We start from the raw sequence: 12,407 nt of genomic DNA, 5'->3' as shown, positions 1-12,407 counted from the left end.
AACAGAGGTCTTACGGATGTCAAACGACATGAGGGTAAGTAATTAATGACAGAATTTTCATTTTTGGGTGAACTAACCCTTTAAGTATCTGGCCAGCAAAATGTACTAAATAAACATTTAAAAAAATTAATAATTGAAGTCTCATAAAAGGTAGGATAGAATTACAACAAAAACCGTAAACCCTCTCGAAGAAAAGGTTAGGTGAGCCTATAAAGAGAAGCCGACATCCGCTAAAGCAATATGTAAATTATTTAGTACTCCTGACACTCAGGACAGTGCGGATCATCTTTGGTCCTTGTGGATAAACCCCGCTACATTTTTAATCCCCCGTTCCATAATGCATGGGGATGATTCTTGGAGAGAAAACAAGAACACACGCAGCCTGTGAAACAAGCATTCATTCAACCCATTCAAACAAGCTGCCATGTCACTCTGCCATGACTCATCCCATAATAATCTCCACAGACACTACCCTGGCTCTGTTGCTATGGCAGCTGTTCCATCAGAAGTTGCATCTTTCCAGGGTGGTTTGCTTGGAAATGTTTCATTCCTTGTTAGAAGTTTCCCCATTACAGATGGCATGACTTCAGCTGACAGAAGTCAATAAATCTCAGTACCAGGTTTTATGTAAAGCTCTCAGCTGTCGTTCAAATGGACAGAAAAGCTAGACTCTTGTTTGAAACTGAGTTTAATTTTTAATCTGTTGCTTATATGATTTGAGATGCTGCAAGCATAACTTGAGATCAAATTGAGAAGCTAAATTTAATGAGTCAAGGCAACTTTTGTACACAAGAGCACAAAACACTTTTTTCTACTGGCAAATAAAGAGTCTGTATCACCCGTGAACACACCACAATACATACTAAAGATGTGTGTTCACACTTCTTGGCATTGCTCTGTTAGTGCGGTTCATTTGAATAAGTGCGAACATACACTGCCATCCGAACCCTGGCGCAAGCAAACAAACTCGACTGAAATATGAATGCAACACGGACCAAAGACAGAACACGAGGTCACAAGATGCGACCATAAAAAAAAAAATAAAAATAAAAAAGAGAGAATGCTCAAGCATACCTGGTTCCTCTTGTCATAAGGAACTACATTGCCCATTACAGTTGGGTACAGGAATGGGCTAAACCACCATCTCTGTGCAGATGTTTATGTTATCTTTAGGTTCGGTGTTAAAAATTATAAATGTGAACACTAACTTAGCCATTGGACTAAAATGTATACTTTTCCTTTTGGGTCTGGACTTGTATATAAATAACGCGTTAAAATGATTTAACGCACCCACCCCAGACCTATGTAGCTCATCTTACATTTGATTTCATACAGTAGATTGGTGACGAACATGATGCAGGACAACGCAGCCTATAGAATGCAGTTAGAAGGCTCCTAAAATTCGAGATTTCAGGGCAAAAATGGTTCTATACAAGTTGTGCAAATGTGATATTGATTTTATACAACAGTTCAATAAAAAAAGAATTTAAAGCTGCTATCCGTAACTTTTTTTGTGTTCAAGATTTACAAAAATTATATAATGAGAATGTACAACTTGAACCCATTTTCCAAACCGTGTTTTTGTCTTACCCTGAATCATTACGGTACACTTATAATAAGTGTTTACATTGGGACTATTTCAGACCGGTCTGGTAGGAACCGCGTGACTCGCCATAGACATAAACAGAGAGAAGTAGCTCCGGCTGCAATGTTCTTCCGCAAGACGCATGCAGTTCTGTTTATTAACCGCTAGGGCGCAAAAAGTCACGGACTGCAGCTTTAATATGGAGTTATATTTTAGACACGTATTGTCTGTTTTTGCTCAATTTTGCCAATGAAAATCGCCACTTTGGAATTATAAGGTTCTATCTGCATTCTGACTGGTTTGGAGATATTGAGCTTTAAAGTTTTTGCATTCCATTTGACTGTGTAGAAAGAATCTTTTTATTTTCTAAATAAAAAGTTAAAAAAATTAAAAACTTAAAAAACAACATCACATAATGTAAAGAAGTTGTCACAGAATAAGAATATGTGAATAACTCAATTTTGACAAAAATGTCAGATAGAACCTTATAATTCCAAGGGGACGAAATATTACCTATAAAGCCAGAGCAGAACTGTTGTGAATCTCAGAGTGTGACAGTCTGAATGAATCCACTTTTTGAGCAAATCAATTGGGTTAAATGGCTGATTCATAAAGAAAGCCACTGGGTGTGTTCGACAACATGGCACAGCGCAGACCGATCGATACGTGACATCAAAGTACAGCGAGAGCGATTCCAAAGCATACTCTCTAATTACTCTTGCAGTACGTTGATGTATAATAAAATATTAATCAAATAAAATATTTCTTTCTAAAGCTACTTTTTGAATGTCTATTTGATGCTTTTCTCATTTAACACAAAAATGACTTATCTTGAATTATGAATTAACTTTTGGGGGTAATTTCTCAGCCCTTGAGATGCAATTAATTACTTGGCACATCATGTAATTAATTACTATTAGATTTGACAGCCCTAATATATCTATCCATCCATCCATCTATTTCTTATACGACCTTCTAGGGTCATGGGAATGGAGCATATCCCAGTTTCTTTAGGCCAGAGGCAAGAGAAACCCTGGACAGAAAGCCAGTCCATCACAGGGCTCACACACACACACAAAATTTGGACTCTCCAATTCACCTAACATGCATTACTTTGGACCATGGGGGAAACCAGAGTACCCGGAGGAAACCTACAAGCGGTTTTATTCCACACTGTATGTTGACATAACAGTAAAGCATGAAATGCTGGATATTTGGATACAACCACAAAGCCGGTGGGACACAAGCAACAGCCATGTAAGGCTAAAGCATTCATTTCTTGTCTATCAAAAAGTTCTGCAAAACAAAAGCCCAACTGATGTGAAACAAATTAACATTTTTGATAGACATGGTTTCTTAAACCTACACAATAATGCTGATGAAAGGAACCGAGAAAACAGACTGACAGAAGGGATTTGATTTCTTCAGAGGGCTTAATAGACCAGTCAGATAAACAGGCAGGCCTAGAGATGTCTCTGTCTCTCTAATGGGGGGCAGGGAGGGACACACAGAGCATCGCCTGCTCTTCCATTCCAATTCCTTCTGGAAAACTTGCTGAATTAATCAATCACTCTGGCCAGTGGCCACACCAGTTTCCGCGAAACATCCATCCTGTCTTTCTCATACGGCACATTAAAATAACATCGTTTTCCAGACATGCACCATAATGGTTTTGGACATGGTCAAATAAACCAAATTTCAGAAACTTCCACAGCTAAAATGTTTGATTTTATTCATGTTACTGAGAAAAACAAAAATAGCAATGAAAGAAAATTTAAATTCATGGCTGAATATTTACCAAGTAATCCACTTTTCTTTTTTTGACGGGTCAAAATTACAATTGCTTTTAAATTGCTTTTAAAAATATATTTTTTAAAATCTTATTAATATTTTTGGTAGGCATGTTCTATGCAATTGTTTTGATTTCAACATGGTTTAAACATTACTTGTTCTTCAGATTTTCCTCTTGAAAAAGAAAAGAAAAATCAGCTGGTATTTAATATTTTGGCTTTCTTCATTTATATATTTCCATGTATAGTATATATATATATATATATAGTACCATGTTATTATCATGTTTTTAGGACATGTACCATGGCAATACCATGTTGAGGACACATGCCAGCCCAGTACAATACCACGTTTCAAGGATATGTGCCATTAAAATATCATGTTTTTGAACATGAGCCATGGCAATACCATGTTGTTTTTGGACACATACCTGTCACATGTCTGTTTGGTGTTTGGACTTTCGTTAATGTGTTCCTTTGTTCAGTTTCCCGCCACTCCTTTGTTACCATGGTTACCTTCATTATTAGTTAGTTCTGTTCAGCTGTGTTTGCTTGTTACCTTGTTTGTGTTCCTATATAAAGTTCTTCCTTTTCAGTCACTCCTTGTCCGTTCACCATCTTGGTTGGTGTGTGTTGCTGCCTGATCATCTGTTTGCTAGAAGTACCATAAACCTTCCTTTTGGACTTACTATCTTTGTCTGTGTTTGCCATCCCGTGACCACACAATCATCATCATTGAAATAACCTTTAAATGGTGGCGGTCATAAAAAAACTTGCCAGATTTATTCAAACATGCATTAAATATTGAAAAACATTACAAATTATAATGAATATGTAATATGGTGCATATATTTAGCAAAATGCTCCTCTCTAGAGTAAATTTTTCTAGCTCACTAACTGAGGTAAATGTGACGTTACATGACATTGTTTACAAGCTGTTTTATGGATGGCTTTCCACGGATTTCGGTAAGCTTTACTATTTATCATTTAACACACTTTCAGATGATCATTCATGTTTATGTTCATGTTATGTTCTCCAAAACGGTATTTATGTTTTTGAATTTCGTAATAAAATGGACGTCATTTAATATCTGATACTTTGTTTCATATCAATATTAACAAAGCACAAAGATTATTGCGATTTCTTGGATGGGAGGCCGAGGCGCGTTACAATGTTCCTTTCATTCATCAACTGAAAACAGGATGACTAATCGATTCTTGAGATTTAAGGATCGTTATCGGTTCGTGAAAATGAGAGTCGATTAAAATCGAGAAATCTATATTTTTTACCCAGCCCCACATGTTATCATGTTTTTGGGACATGTACCATGGCAATACCATGCTGAGGACACATGCCAGTACAATATGTTTCACAGATATGTGCCATTAAAGTATGTTTTTGAACATATGGCAATACCATGATTCTTTGGACACATATCATGGCAATACCATGTTTTGGGACATGAACCAAAGTAATACCATGTTTTAGGACATATACCATGGTATTTTTATATTTAAGGCCATGGTAATAGCATGTTGTTTTAGCACAGGAACCATGGCAATACAATGTGTTGGGAAATGGTACATATACATTATCACATATCACGATAATGACAGTACCATGATTTTGGATGTGTTTGGAATACCATGTTTTTGGACACATACCATGGCAATACCATTTGTTTACGCATTAGGTCAGTAGTCGGAGAGCAGGTGGTCTTCTGTGGCTGTTTGACCCATGGGCGTCTACACTTCAAATGCGTTTGACTCTTTTAATTTATATATTTCTTATGAAAAAAAATCTAAATACATTTTTTAGCCGGGTACCTCTGGTTGAGTTGACATGACGGTACTGCCATCTGTATATGTGAGTCCTATTTTTTATGACATGTACCATTAAAATATATTTTTGAACATGAGCCATAGCAAATACAATGATTCTTTGGACACATCATGGCAATACCATGTTTTGGGGCATGAACCACCTCTGGAAATGGTTGAAAGTGGACAGGCGCAAAACATTTTAAACCCTGTTTACATCTGTATTTAGTGTCGTCCACTTGTGTTCAGATCGACAAAAACGCATCTTACAACCAGGGCCTTGAACAAATTATAGCAATAACAATAACTGCAGTAATAGCAGGCCACTCTGAAGCGTATTTACAAACCAAGCCAACATGATGTTTCATTAGTATTATTAGGAAATGATGCAAAGATCTAACTGCACTGTATACGACCCACAAGAAAACAAGCATGTGGTTGTCGGTGTGACGAGCCCAGTGCTGTTTAAATGTTAAGACTACACTCCTGCAGAGAGAACAACACTACCGATCTGAACAGCTGCAGTCCGTCAGTTGTGAGAAGAAAGTGAAAGAATGCTCAGAAGTTCACACTTTCACCAGGTTTCGCTTCCCTGGATTGCCTACGTCCTGTATAGATTTCAAAAGAGCCTTCCAGCGATTCATCTGACACCTCTACAAAGGGCCCCAGAGCCCAGAGGGCCCACACGGTCAGGGGCTACAGAGGAGCGGCAAGCTTTATCTGTGCTGAGAAACAAAGACACGCAAGACAGCTACTGAGTTATTGCTACTCACGTTCTCTCTCTTCCACTGAGCCAGCCGGCTCTCATTTCTACCCTGCAGGTCTGACCTGTGCCATGTCGCTGCAAACCTTTGAGACTAAACCGTTTTGAGACGCATACGATATCTGGTGCATTTCTATTAGTTGCTATAGTAATTATGTAAATATCAGCATGATGCCAAGAGACAGTCTTATACATCAACTGAGTGGAGCTGTCAGTGTGGAAGGAGAGGATGGGAAAAATCGGAGACTTGGAATCTGCTCACATCTAACATGACACCTCGGCTCAGCGCTGAACTCACAAGAGTATGACGAACATACGCAACAGGCATTTTACACATTCATGCATGTATTGTGCAAAACCACTGACTCATTCACTATTCATAATGAATGTCACACCATTCACATGAGGAAAGTGTGAGTAAAAATGAGTGTATTCAGACACAGCTTCAGACAACACTGCACACTTTGTGTTACTCACGGGTCAAATCCTGAAAGACCAAAACTACTCAGATCTGACCATCCAGACACAAAATAAGATAAAATAAAGAATTGATTTGTGTATGCATTTCTTTATTTCTTTATTTCTTTATTTCTTTATTTCTTTATTTCTTTATTTCTTTATTTCTTTATTTATTTATTATTAATATTTATAATAATAATAGATCAATATTTAATTTTAACTATATAAATAATAGTAATAAATAATAAATTTAGCAATTCATTTCATTTTTATTCTTAAATTAGGGACAATACACATTAATAATACATAAAATATGTAAAAAATGCGCCAGATTTAGCCAACACTGGCTAATTTTCATCCATAGTCCCTCGGCATTGAAAGAGGGTCCCCGCACCATTAATAATAATAATAATAATAATACAAATAATAATAATAATACAAATAATAATAATAATAATAATAATAATAACTTTTTTAATTGTATTTTAAGTAGTATATTATTAAAAATTATAATACTTATTAATAGATAAAAACAAAACACATTAATACTACTACTCATTATAATTAAAATAATGATGAATTAATTAATTAATCATTTTTATCCTAATAATAATAATAATCATCATAAACATAAACAAACGGAGCAATTCTAAGAGGGTCCTCGCACAATTGGTGCACAGCCCCTAATGAATTAATTATTTATTCATTATTATTATTATTATTATTATTATTATTATTATTATTATTATTATTATTAATAATAATAATAATAACAATAAACTACTTTTTTCAATTGTATTTTTAGTAGTATTTTATTAAAAATGATAATAATTATTATTAATAGATGAAAACAAGCACGCTATTAATATTCATACTACTACTCATAATAATAATAGTAATAATAATAATAATGATGGTGAATGAATCATTTGTATCCTAATAATAATAATAATAATAATAATAAATATATTTTAATGAATTTTAATATATTAATAAACAAACAACAATAATAATAAACTGAGAAATTTCAAGAGGGTCCTTGCAGCATTGGGGGGGGTGCATAATTAATTAAATTAATTAATTAACAAATTAATTAATAATTTATAAGTCATTAATTAAATTAACTAATTAATTAACTAATTGAATAATTAATTCAATTAATTCATATAATTAATAATAGTAAAATAATTATGAATTTTTATTTAAAATGTTTCAAATTATATTATTATTAGTAGTAGCCTAGTAGTATTAATAATGATGATAATAATAATGATAATAATAATAATAATAATAATAATAATAATAATAATAATAATAATTAATAATAATAATAATAATAATAATAATAATAATAATAATAATAATAGATAAAAAATGTTCATAGATTGAGACAAGTAAAGTTTGAAGTGCACAAACATGTTGGTGGCCATTTGGGCAATTTTTTTTATTTTTTTTTAACAATATTTCAAAAATACTACAGTGAGGGTATTACATGGTATACTTTGATACCATGGTTCTGAATGATTACCATAATCCTGGCCAAAATGTCTAAAACAATATGGTGGTACCATGGTACATTTTCCTAACCATAATCTCTGTTTGGGAAACAATGAGAGATGAACCTCAGCCAAGAACAAGTAACAAGTTACAATCAACTAACCGTTTCCTCTACTTAATACTAACAATGATCTGTTAAAAAGAGAAATATAGAGAAATATTTCTTTTTTAGAAATATTTAGTTTGAATGTAGACAGTCAAGAGATTCTGTGCTCGTTTCTTTCAATCTGAGCCTCAGCAGACGCCTAGTGTCAAAAACAAGCCCTCTAAATCTCATGCAGTAATCAGGATATCCTGTCACAGCTAAGCAACAGTTTCCACATCTCCAGCTCCTCACTAGTACCTACAAGGAAACTACATTTTGTTTCTAGTACAAATGACTCTATAGTGAAATTGTACAAATGTTAATACAAACATCCACCCACAAAAAAATAAGTATGTACTAAAAAATATGAATGCATTTTGTATGCACAGCGCAGTACAGTGTGGATAATGTCACTCAACAGGTCAAAAACATCTTCAAATCTTAATTACACATCATTTAAAAGCACATTCTAAGTGTCTATGCCAGCCAATTGCCTTGCCTACCGGCTGGATAGAGACACCTCAATGAAGCAAGCAAAACGTTTCAACAATGAATTTAGATTTTCAAAAAGAATAACGCAGCCGGGTTTACAGATTGACCTGCAGTGATATATTAGGGGTCGCAGAGCTGACCCCAGCGGCCAAAGCCACACCCTGAGCGGCCCGGACTCATCCAAAAGCATAAAGAAACTTACCCGGAAACCACCGCAACAGCAGCTGGTCGAACAAGTCAATGTTTCCAGCTCTTTAAGCCGATTATTCTTCAGCAGTACAGTATGCTGCCTCTGCACCGAGAAGCATCATCAAACAAAAGAGCTTCAAAATCAAGACTATGCCCGTATTTATCACACAACTTTACACAAACCTTGTCTTAACCAGCGAGAAAGACAGAGAGATAAAGAAAAAGAGGTGAAAGAGACGGAGGAAGTAGGCGTTCATCACGAGAAGAGGAAACTGCTGGGCCACGGTTACACGAAAAGGCGGCAAATTTCAAAGACGCAACACAACTGAAGACGTGAGGAGGAAACAGACCTACGGGCTCCTTGCTCGGCTTATCTGAGAGTGGAGAACAATAACAGGATATATGGAGACGCACTGATTGCTTGAGATAAAGCGATGATTTGGTGCATGTATTTAGAAGACAAATAATCTGTGAAAATAAAGCTGTGGTCATTGGGTGATAGGAAGTAGTTTTAAAGATACATATGCATGTCTGTAAAAGGAAATGAAAGAAATTATACTTTATGTAAAGATAATGAAACCTATTTTAGGACTATTGTGATTTTTGTTGTACATTACCATGACTTTCATGGGACAGCATTTCATTCATAATTCTCGTTACTGTTATAAAGAATTTGTAACAAATTCCTTTAATACAGTAATGAAAATCATCCTGAACCAACTTTTTTCCCCATTTAAATCAGAATGAAACTCCTTTTTTTAAATACTGAATAAAACCACGATTTATAAATGCTGTTTACTAATTCAGTTATATTTTTTCCCCTTATTTTTTGCATTAGAGTAATGAGAATAAGTGGAAATCTGGTCCTAAAAATAATTAACAAAAAATAAATAAATATAAAATTAAAATTAAACAAAAATATTTTTAAAAATAATAATAAAATATCAAATAAATTAGTATAATATAAATATATATAAAAATAATAAAAAATATCAAATAGAATATAAAAAAAATATAAGAAATATAAAAAAATATATTTAAAAAAAAAATCCCACTCAGCTAGACATTTAATAAACACTTCTGCATCTCGATGAGTATAGGCTAAATAATGTGATATGAAAGCAGTCCATTTCTGTTTAAAATGTATTTTTAAATAATGCCTTTGATTTTTCAAAAGAACTCACGCGTCCCCTGCAATACACGTGCGGCCCACATAAACAAAGTTGACACTGACACTGACTCATAGTGCCATGGTAACAAAAATTGAAAAACAACCCATCAAGCGGAAAAATAACATGCTCAGATTATGACTAGATGGGCAGAATGACATTCCCGGAAATTGATGCCTGGTGCAACACATAAATAGCTCTAATGATCAGTGTGCTAATTGTCCCAATGGCACATTTTAAAAGATTAAAAAAGGAAACCAGCCCAAGAGCAGCTTATTACAGCATGGGCCAGGCACTCTCATTTCCCATATCTGCTCATCCTCACAATATATCAAGAAGCATCCTCTGTTGTTTCTGATGTAATAGCAGCAGCTGGGTGGCAGCTCAAGAACTGCTGCTAACATCTCATTACCCATTAAAGGTTCAGGAGGATGATGGCTAAATTGGCTCATGTCAGTGAATGAGAAGGAGCATATGTCAGTTCCACCCATTGTGGGCTCCTAGGGGCCGACCGGCCCTGCTCTCACAGCTGTTGAGGTGGCTCTGGGTTCCCTTGAGCTATGAATAGAGATCAGTGGAGAGCTGGTCAATGAAAAATGTTGGGTCTGGCCTAGATTCATGCGTGGTCGGGTACATCAAACCATCGCTGTTTAGACTGACTGGTAAAATTGGTCAAGGTCTTTGAGACCAGCTAGAGAGAAAGAGAGACAAATGAGGAGAAAGAAAGAGAGCCACACATTTTTCCAGAAAAATGAGCACATCTAAAATTAAAGTGTCCCTTTGGGACATTTACTGTGATAAATGAATGGCAGCTCCACTTTCAATACAATGTTCAGATGTCCAGATGTTCTCTATTAAAAAAAGTGTCATGATCCACCAAAACGGAAATTAAAGTTTCATTCAGCCGAAAGCAAGTTGTATACAAGCATTTAAATTTGCATGCAAGTTATTATATCAACATTTTAAATGATATAAATATAATTGTTTCTACTCCAATTTGTTGTTAAAATATAAATAAAATTTGTGTTTGTGAGATTTATTGAAACATTAAATAAATCAATATGTAATATATTGCATATATTTGGCAAGACATTGTTTCTAGCGAACTAACAAATTATGGACATTGAATGGCTTTCCTGAGGTAAATGTTACGGGACATTTCTTTACCGGCGGTTTTATTGACAACTTTCCATTGTTGAAACACTGATTGAGCAATTACATGAGACATGATAAGTTGTATTATATCTTTCAAACTACCTTCTGATGTTCATTCATGTTTATTTCATGCTTTAACTAGAAGTAAAGCTGAAGAGATGGAGCAGTTTACGTGCGACCGTGCTGCTGCTTGAACTGAGGCACTACAGCGATCTTTCACACCAAAATTAAAAAAATATTTACAGAACTTGAAAAGCTTAGACTTTGTTTCATATCAAAAGTAACAAAAATACACATCATATTGTGATTATTGGGTGGCAAGCGCGGTACAAGTTACGTTAGAGAAGTTGTTCAAGCATCGACAGAAAACAATTTAGACTAAAAGATCTTGGTTCACCAAAATGAAGATCAGTTAAAAACGAGAAATGATATTGTCAACCCAGCCCTCACATACCCTCTTTGGTAGGTACTTCACAACCCTTCAAAAGTGTTTTATATAGTATTAATGTTTGACAATGAATGTAATCAGGATGTACTACATTTGCCATATTTTCATGTGACCAGAGGCGGACAGTAGTGAAATATTTTTACTCTGCTTCAGTAAATTTTTCAAGTGTCTGTACTTTATCAGAGTGTTTTTATCAAACTTTTACTTCACAACATTCCAAAGCATAATATTGTACTTTTTACTGCACTACGTTTTATATTGAATATCATTTAATACTTAATGACATTAAAAATTGTGTACTTTCTTACTTTTACTCAAGAAATTTTTAAGTAAGAAAGTGTTAAAAGGTAAAAAATTTATTTATGAAATGTAATGCAGTAAAATGTATGATATTATGCTTTGGAATGTAGTGAAGTAAAAGTAAAAATGAGTAAAATGATCCCACGTTGAATTTCAAGCCTTGTAACACCAACAATAGAGACAAACGAGACTAGTGAGTGAGTGGAGGCGGGTTTGTTTATCAACTCGCTGTCAGAGAGATGAGAGAGTGAGTAAGCACAGCTTAGTTTTTTTATTTCAGGTGTCTTTTTAAAAGACTACAAATTGAAAAATGTATACATTACATTCAGAATTCAACCTGCAAAGTGGCTAGTAGGAGTGACTGCTGAAATCCACCCGCATTTGGCGGGTGTTAATGTCAAGCCCTGGAAGGGAAGTATGCGATTACGGATGCAGCCCTAGTGTCCACACAGCCGACATGTTTACCTCTTGTAGCTTATCCAAGATACGTGCACAAAGTAGACATAGACAGAGTAAAACTGCCCCGATGGAGAAACTCCGCGGAATAAACGCCACCATTTCTGTCATTGACTTCGGCTCTCCACAACCATTAGG

The 12,407-nt window shown here is 34.8% G+C and overlaps 1 protein-coding gene across 9 annotated transcripts in view; it reads right to left on the bottom strand.

The window, feature by feature from the left end:
- The window catches only part of elmo1 (engulfment and cell motility 1 (ced-12 homolog, C. elegans)), a 129,858-nt gene that overhangs the window by 82,305 nt on the left and 35,146 nt on the right, over positions 1-12,407 (bottom strand). Inside the window, exons 1-2 of one of the 9 annotated variants that reach the window (XM_079830277.1) lie at positions 8,925-9,023; positions 8,755-8,844 (exon numbers count right to left, since the gene is read on the bottom strand). The exons of 4 other annotated variants lie outside the window; for them this stretch is intronic. The gene's annotated coding sequence lies outside the window, so the exon portion shown is untranslated. Of the gene's footprint in view, positions 1-8,754; positions 9,134-12,407 lie in introns of those variants that run through there. 4 more of the 9 variants (XM_079830280.1, XM_079830275.1, XM_079830278.1 and 1 more) reach the window with 4 other exon arrangements.

Source organism: Gobio gobio, assembly GCF_949357685.1.
Source record: "Gobio gobio genome assembly, chromosome: 11".
NCBI lineage: Eukaryota > Metazoa > Chordata > Actinopteri > Cypriniformes > Gobionidae > Gobio > Gobio gobio.
Note: the sequence above shows the minus strand (reverse complement) of the source record. Positions and strands in the feature narration are given on the sequence as shown.